Raw genomic sequence first — 8,428 nt, forward strand, 5'->3', positions numbered from 1 at the left:
GTGGCAGCTCTACATTTATGTGTGTGTGTGTGTGTGTGTGTGTGTGTGTGTGTGTGTGTGTGTGGCAGCTCTACATTTATGTAATCCCAGCACTCTGGGAGGCTGAGAGAGGAGGACTACAACTTCTAGCCCAGCCTGGGTTACTTAGTGACTGAGTGTGACACCTTGTCTCAAAATAAAAAGGAAAAAAGATTCTGGATGTAGCTCAGTGTGAAGGCTCTGGATTCCATCTCCAGTATTAAAAAAAAAAAAAAAATGAAGAAGAGCCTAAGTTTAAAGAGATAGAAGAGGTAGAGACACATCAGTCTCAAATCCAAACCCTGATTAGAAGTGTGGCAATTTCTTCCACATTTCACATCTTATCTGATATTTTAATGTCAAAGGATTGGAATAGAAGTAATTGGCAGGAAGACATCTGAATTCATCTGGGCATGAGCATCAGACCCACAAGCACCGGACTTTTGGTGATCTCAGACGAGATACCCCACAGGGTGACCGAGGCTTCCTAATCTCTTGATGGATTTCTGACACTCAGGTGACACCACCTCTGTATTTAGCTTTGCCCAGGTACAAAATTATTTACCATCCACCTGAAAAAATGTGAAAATAAATTCATAGTCACATATGAGAACTCATGAATGCTTCTAAAATTCTTTGAGAGCCACCAATGAAAAGGGTTTTTCAAAGCAGAGTATTATTATCTGCTAATAATGGACCACACAGAACAAACCTGATTATCTGAGAGAATACTATGTCCTGGGAATAAAGTCAGTCATTTTGGAAGCTGCATTACATGTTTGAGTTGAAAAGCAATAAATTCTTCAGTAGCTGATCTTTCCATTTCTATAATTATCTCAGTGGCTCACACCCTTGGACACGTTTGAAGCTGATATAGAATATCAACATCTGTTGCCCTGAATCACGGATGCTAGGGGCGGGAAGGTTCACTAATTGCTTACTAAATTCCCTCTGTGACACATCCCAGTGGCTGCCCAGCCTAATGTCTGGTGTGTCCAGCAGGGAACTCATAGCTACAAATTCTCACTTTCCTCTGTCCAACCAGACTTCAAAAGTCACTCTCCCCATCTCTGTAAACCAAGGCACGTCTTCAACTTCAGGTGCCTTGAATCTCTTGTCTTCGTCATCCCTGACTCTTCACTCCTCTTTCTATACTATTAGCGCACGTTTCATAAATCTGATCCCATTAGCAAGGCCCCAAGTTTCCTATTGACTTAAGATATTATGTGCAAATTTGTTCATGTTTTTCCAAGGGGTTTTGGACAGTGATTTTTCCAAAATTTAAATAAAAACTTGACATGTTTATACAGTTACATGGGTACACATATATTCTCAAGAGTATGAGTCAGCAAGGAGTGCATGTGCGTGTGTGTGTGTGTGTATGTGTGTGTATGCACGGAGGATCGAAGCAGGGTCTTACCCATGCTAAATACACCCTCTGCCACTGCACTACCCATCTACCCACCAGAAACTGAGGTCTTCCTTTGCTCCAAGGCATCAGATGCTTGAATAACAAGCCCTGGCTTAAGCCAATAATGAGCCACTGGCACTCATCCAGCAAGGATACTGCTTCAAATAAGGTAAGGATGGGGTTTGGGACTGGGTTCCTCCCAGCTGGTCCAACGCTCCAGCAAGTGCTAATATAAAGGGGAAGAACAGAGTGTGGGTGGCTCAGTGTTGTCACAAGGACTTCTGAACAAACAAATCACAGTAGCATCCATGCAAGGGATGCCTGCCTAGGCTGGAACTTAGCCAGGAAGAAGAAATGATGATCGAAAGACAAAAGAAGGTGAGTGGCACATGCCTTAAATCTCAGCTACTTGGGAGGCTGAAACAGGAGGATCACAAGATGGAGGATAGACTGGGCAACTTAGCAACACTCTGTCTCAAAAAAAATTTTTTTTTAAGTTTTAAAAAGGTCTGGGGACGTAGCTCTGTATATGGGGCTGGAGTGAAAAAATGAAAGATAGGATCCATGAGAAATAGTACTTCAGAGAAATATGTCTTGGAAAAGAGAGAAGAAGGAGAATAAAATACAAAGGCAAAGGACAAGGCCACATAAATATGATTTGGGTGCAATGTTAAGTGAAATAAATGAGACACGCAAGCTTAAATAGCCCATGTTTTCTCTTATATGAGAACCCCAAAGTATAAACAAAAAGCAAAATAAAAGACAGATAATAGTAAATAGGGACAAAGCTCTTTTAGAAATGGGACCATCACCAAGCTATGGAGGGAGAGAGAAGGAGATATAAGAAGAATTAAGATGTGTTATGTACATTACCAGTTTCCCATGATGAACATAATCATTATGCGCTGCAAACCTGTACTAATAAAAACAGACATGACTCACGTACTGCCGGCGGACAGTCTCTTCCCACACTTGAACGGCCCCTGCACAGCCACACCCTTAGCCTGTGAGTGTGTGCTCGGCCGAGTGGGAACAAGGTTGCAGGTGTGGGCACATGTGCGTGTCCGCAAGGCAAGGGGCAGCTGGCACTTGCTTGCATATTGGCATCTGCCTCAGTTCAGGTGTTCAGGTGAAGGGAAAGCCCAGGTAGGGCTGCAGTCAGTTACATGCATGCCTCACACAAGAGATCTGGCCTGAGGTGCACTCTCCCAAAATCTCAGGCTTTACAGAGGTAATGATAGCTGTGTGTGTGTGTGTGTGTGTGTGTGCGTGCGTGTGCGTGTGAACACAATTGTAAGTGTGAGTCTGACACACGTGCAAATATATGCACAAGTTGTTTATCCTCTAGAATTTTACAGTACAAATTAGGATCAGGGAGATAGTGATTATTTTTAATCCCAAGCATACACCAAAACTCCACATGCTAAAACAGGCACCCAGCCCTCTTCTCCAGGAGACAGGTCCATGCAGTATACAATGCAATGGTTCAGACTTCCGGACTGTCCAAAACCTCAGGCAGCCCTGGAAAAAGACTATAACCATGGCGACATCAGAAGCCTACCCAGTGAGCACATAAAGAGAGGCCCAGCCCAGGCCTCATGCTGCCTATTGGGGTTGTGGACAAAGAGGAGACCCCTACGAGCCCCCCGCCCCGGGCAAGCACAAAGAGGCCACATCACAGGTAAGGGTGGCAGAGCCGTGGGTGGACACCAGTTTGGGTTGTCATGACTGGGTCCCTCTGAATCTGAGCACTTCTGATGAGTCTGTCAAACAACAAACACAGGCTGACATCCAAGGAACATGGACTGACCTTACAGGAGCTGGGGGAGAGAGACTAAGGCTCAGAGGCTCATGTTCAGCACATCCTTCAGCTCTGGAGAAAGCTATGGATCCTCTGCCACTGACATCTTCACAGGGGACCTCAAAGGAACTTATGCTGTAGCCAGGCTTTGGAGGACTTCGCAAGGCCTATGGGCCTGGAAGCATCTGAAATCAAAGGAGTGGGGATGACTTCCTGGCTTGGCAATTTGACTGCACAGGAGAGAAAACATTACAACATCACCAAGTATTACCAACAGAGCCCTTACAGCTACCTGGCACTGGCTCTAGTGCTTCAGGAGCATCACATAACACACACAAACCCTGCCTGTGGTATCCCTTATCCCCATTTCACAGATAAGGAGAGTAAGCTAGGAAGATGCAGATTCTGAAATCCCAGGCAATGACCCACAGTCTTGGGCTGTAAATCCATGCAAGAAGGCTCCAAGCTCTGCACCTTGAACACTGCCTCATGGACAAGGAAGTCCCTGGCTGACCAGGAAGCCAGACCAGCAGAAGGGGAACCAAGTACAACTGTATTAGTCACATGCTGTGCTCACTGCAGGGAAGAGGCCCATGTGCAGCTGGGGATATGGGGCCCAGGAGGCTGCTATGTGAGCTGAGACTTGGGCAATGTGCTCAAGGTAGGCAGGAAGAGGAGGGGTAGGTTGGCATGCCAGACAGAAGGAACAGCAGGAATGAGACACAGAGAGAGCCATCTAATGACAGGTCCAAGGGTGAGGGAAGGAAGTTAAGTGGGGGCTGTGGGGTTCAGGTCAAGAGGCCTACGAGCCACACTGGGTCTTGTCCCGGAGGAGATGGGAGCTCTTCTGCATTCTCAGGGAGCGATGTGATTGCACATGCATTTTATTTTAGGTAAAAGTTGGTGAAACTAGAGAAGGGAATGGAGACTGGAAAGACAGGCCAGAGATGGGCAAGGGAGAACAAATGGGCCCAAGACGGGGAGTCACAGCTAGTTTCCTCTCCTCTCTGCGCAAGCACTGATGTGACAGGGCCTGCAATGGACAGAAGCTGAAGATGTGTTCCTTCTGGAAACATCATAGGGAAGGGATGCCTTTCGGAAAACTGTTTAGCCTTTCAGTGGCTTGAGCCACTTAACATTTATTTTTCTTTCCCATCAGAATCTCTGCGGGGGCAGTGCCAGGAAGGAGTAAGGGTGACATTTCCACCTTGGGAGGCTGGTAGTAGACAGCTGCAGGGACTACTCTGCACCGGGCTCCTTCTTCCTCCCACACATCTGGGGAGCCCTTGGCTTCGATGCCAGGGGAGTGAAAGGGGCCAGATGCAGGTGCAACTTTCTGAATCATCCGAACTTCAGGACAGCCTGCTCATTAAGACTTTCTGAAGACACAGAGACAAAGAGAATTCACTACTGACCTTCTTAAAGTTCAGCCAGCCTGCTGAAGATGAAAGCCTTTGCATTCCCCTAGAAGCTTTAAAAGCCCCGTTGTCTTCCAAGGCACTCTGTCCTAGAAGAAAATAACAAACAGGCTTGTTAAATTACTCATACGTGAACTATCAGTTCACACAGCATTACATGAAAAGCTCAGATATCATGGACAAGATGAAGAATAGTTCAGAACAAATTACGGTGATGATTCATGCAAAAGCTTGGTTTCTGAGGCTTAATTTATTTAGATAACAGCTAACCTGACTCTTCATTAGTTCCAAGATCAGCGAAACCACCCCCTGGCCTTTGTATATGATAGTAGCAAGAAACGGCTATAGAAAGTAAAGGTTGAAAGTGCCCTGTTTGATTCAGACTCTGCAGGTGAGGAATGCTTTTGTTGGGATGTTATTACCTTGTTGATTAATGTGTTCCAGTGACTAGAAATCAAAGGACTTTGATGTTCGTATTTGGGAATGTAAAATTTTGCAGGTGGGTAAGATATCCCTTTTTAATTTAAAAAAATTTAATATTTATTTGTTGATTGATCAATTGATTGCTGCATTGAGGTTTGAAATAGAGGCCCTTGCATGGGGCCATATCCCCCCAAAATACTTTGAGATAGTGTCTTGCTGAGGTAGGTAAGTTGCCCAGGCTAGGCTTGATCTTGTGCTCCTCCTGCCTTGGCTTTAAAGAGTGCTGGGATCACAGGTGTGAACCACCACACCTGGCTTGGGGTACTCCTTTTCATAGGCGAAGAAATGAGATTCCAGAGCTGTCCAGCCTACACTCTGGCAGCCAGCTACTGGTCAATTCAGAAGTTCATCAACCAGTGCTTTGCTTTCTAAGTCACACTTAACTGAGACTCATTATTTTGAAAGAACAGCTCTTATGAAGGATTTTGACTTAGAAAAAAAACTCTAATTTTAAACTTATTTTATTTATTTATTTATTTATTTATTTATTTATTTATTTATTTATTTTTGGTACCGGGGATTGAACTCAGGTCCTTATGCTTGCAAGGCAGGTGGCAGACCACTGAGCTAAATCTCCGGCCCTTAAACTTATTTTATAAACTTTCTAAATATGGAAGTAATTGTTGTTTTTGCAGTGAAATTCTAATATGCTTCAGTCTCCATATTTCGTAGAGAAATGAATCCCACCAGGGCCTGAAAAGAAAAAAAGAAGAAGACTGTTCCCTATGATGCTCATATTTTCAGCCAAAATCTGACCTGTGCTAAGCTATAGGAAAAAACTGTGTCCCCAAAAGGCGATTTGCCTCCTGGCTCCATGGCATCTTGGAAAAACCTCAGAGTGCCTGAGCTGGTTGAGACCTTGGGCTGATGGAGTTCAAATTTTCGTTACGCCTGGAGAGGCTGTGGTGCAGAGCCTAATAGCTGATTAAAGAGGGAGCTGAACATAGGAAACCGGATGAACACGTTTGACTGAGCGTGCTTTGGTGCTAGGCTCTGTGCGCTCTGCCTCAAGTGCTTGGTGTCGTTCAGTTCTCACAGCCTCCCGGTGACACAAACAGGACCTTTCACACCGTCCCTTTCCCAAACAGGACAGCAACAGCCTGGAGAGGCTGTGCCTTTGGCCCAATTATTATTTACCCGTGTACCCGCGACAGCCAAACACCTAGGTAGGTGCTGCTAGTACAAGGGAGCAATCAACACACTTTCCACCTTTATCGCGCTTATAGTGTAGCGGCCATGGCAGGTGCAGTCAGTATCTTCATTAGAACCATGTTGTTCGAACCGCAGCTTTCAACACTTTAGAAAGACACAAGATTCATTTAAGTGGGTCTTTTGTGTGTGTGTTGTGGGTGTGGAGATCAAACCCAAAGACACTCTACTACTGAGGCGCATCCTTATACCTTTTATTTTGAGAAAGGGTCTCACTAAGCTACCCAGGCTGGCCATGAACTCCAAATCCTCCTGCCTCAGTCTCTCAGGTAGCTGGGATTACAGCCACACTCCACTACACCTGGTTCGACATTGGTCTTGATTGGCCTTAAAAACAGATACATGCGGGCCGAGGATTTAGCCCAGTGGTTACACCGCCTGCCTTGCAAGCTCAAGGACCCAGTAACCCCCCACAAAAATAACAGATGTGTGTACAAATAAATAGAGGAGAACAGAACAGCACAGAATGGAAAATAGCACATGTGCAATAAAGGTAAGGGAATTTACATGGATAATATATTAGTCCCATATATATCTGTGTATACTGGTTTGCACTGGAAACTATATTTTCATTTGTGGGTCAAGTGAAAAGAAGTATAAAGGCCACTGAGTTAGAGAACAAAGTGATGAGTGTTTATTAGAGGTGCATTCAAAATTGTGAGTGCAGACAGGAGCTAACATCTGCCCAGGGAATGATCAGCACCTAGCTCCAGAGTGAGCTGGGCACAATTTTGGTTCCTCACTAAGGCAAAGCCCCTTATGAATGAGATGCTCAGATCAGACAGAACGAGGAAGAGCTTGGGAAGGACTGGTATGAGGTTGCAGGGGTTAGAGAGCAAAACAAAGCTGGGTTCCTTCTTCTCTACCCTAGGACAGAGGAGGGCACCTATCAGAGGAAGGGGAGGCACAGTGATACCAGTTCTGTGCTTGTGTGACGGAGCAAGGCTAGAGAGAGAAGAGGGGCTTAAACATCAAGAAAACAGAACCCCAAATCTAGCTCAAATTGAGGGACCTGCTGGAGCTGGCAGGTCTACATGTGAGGGCCTGGTCTAGGAGGAATCCCATCTCCCAACTCAGCAAGAGGACAGAAAGCGTCAGAGTTGGGAAGGTATGAGACAGGAGCTGACTCGGGCCCTTCAGATGACCTTAACCCCAAAGCACAGCCTCCTGGGAGATGGCAGGCTATTGTGAGCTCCCTTTTCAGGAAAAAATAAGTATTGAATTTTCCACTCTTTTAATAAAACTTCCTTCTGACATAGTCTGGATACCATGTTTACAGGTTGAAGCTTTGAGGCAATGCACTAGACTGTGCTGTGGAGACAGCTTTCTAAGTGAGGCTCACACAGAAAAGCCACCCACAGAAGGACCAGAGCAAACCCTTCCAATGCCGGCTGTGCAAAGTCCATGCAAGGGACACTCCAATTCCAAGTGTTATTTTGGTGACTTGGAATCACAGGCCTATCTGTTATGCAACAATGGGCAATGATGTCAAGGTTAATTAGCTTATGATGACACTGACAATAACTGGAGAGAATGCACAATAAATCGTTCCAGAAACATAAGAAAATAAATAAAATAAAGGCATCTGAGCTCTTCACCCATCACTTATGACAAAACTGTACATGACAAGGTCTTTACCAAGCTTCACTAAGGGTTAGGGCCAAGAAGATGATGCTGACTGATATTGAAAGAAGGAGAAATAACCAGGGAATTTTTTAAAAATTCTATTCGGAAACGAATGGAACAGTTTTGTGAAAGCACTTGGTGAGCTAAAGGTATTCTACAAGTACTTACCATTTTAATTATTATTATCAACGATGACAAATTACTAAGCTAAAAAAGTCATTTTTTTCTAATACCAGGGATTGAATTCAGGACCTGCACACTGACCTACACCCCCAGCCTGTGAGATAGGGTCTCACTAAATTGCCCAGGGTGGGCTCAAACTTGCATTGTTCTTGTTTCACTTCCCAGAGTGCTGAGATGATAGGTGTGCACCCCCCTACCTGGCCAAGCCCTTGTTTTGCATTCTAAGCTTCCTCAGAAGTTGGGTGGTTGCTTTTACTTTTTTTTTTTTTTTTTTTTTTT

The 8,428-nt window shown here is 44.9% G+C and overlaps 1 protein-coding gene across 2 annotated transcripts in view; it reads right to left on the reverse strand.

Annotated features, from left to right (window-relative positions):
- Positions 1-3,227: 3,227 nt before the first annotated feature.
- The window catches only part of Scaf8 (SR-related CTD associated factor 8), a 194,460-nt gene continuing 189,259 nt past the window's right edge, over positions 3,228-8,428 (reverse strand). The window contains exons 23-24 of one of the 2 annotated variants that reach the window (XR_004517135.1): positions 4,646-4,737; positions 3,228-3,415 (exon numbers count right to left, since the gene is read on the reverse strand). The gene's annotated coding sequence lies outside the window, so the exon portion shown is untranslated. Of the gene's footprint in view, positions 3,416-4,408; positions 4,738-8,428 lie in introns of those variants that run through there. The other variant, XM_033763304.1, reaches the window with a different exon arrangement.

The sequence above is a fragment of the Fukomys damarensis genome, unplaced genomic scaffold, assembly GCF_012274545.1.
Source record: "Fukomys damarensis isolate Sample0158 unplaced genomic scaffold, DMR_v1.0_HiC HiC_scaffold_14, whole genome shotgun sequence".
Classification (NCBI taxonomy): domain Eukaryota; kingdom Metazoa; phylum Chordata; class Mammalia; order Rodentia; family Bathyergidae; genus Fukomys; species Fukomys damarensis.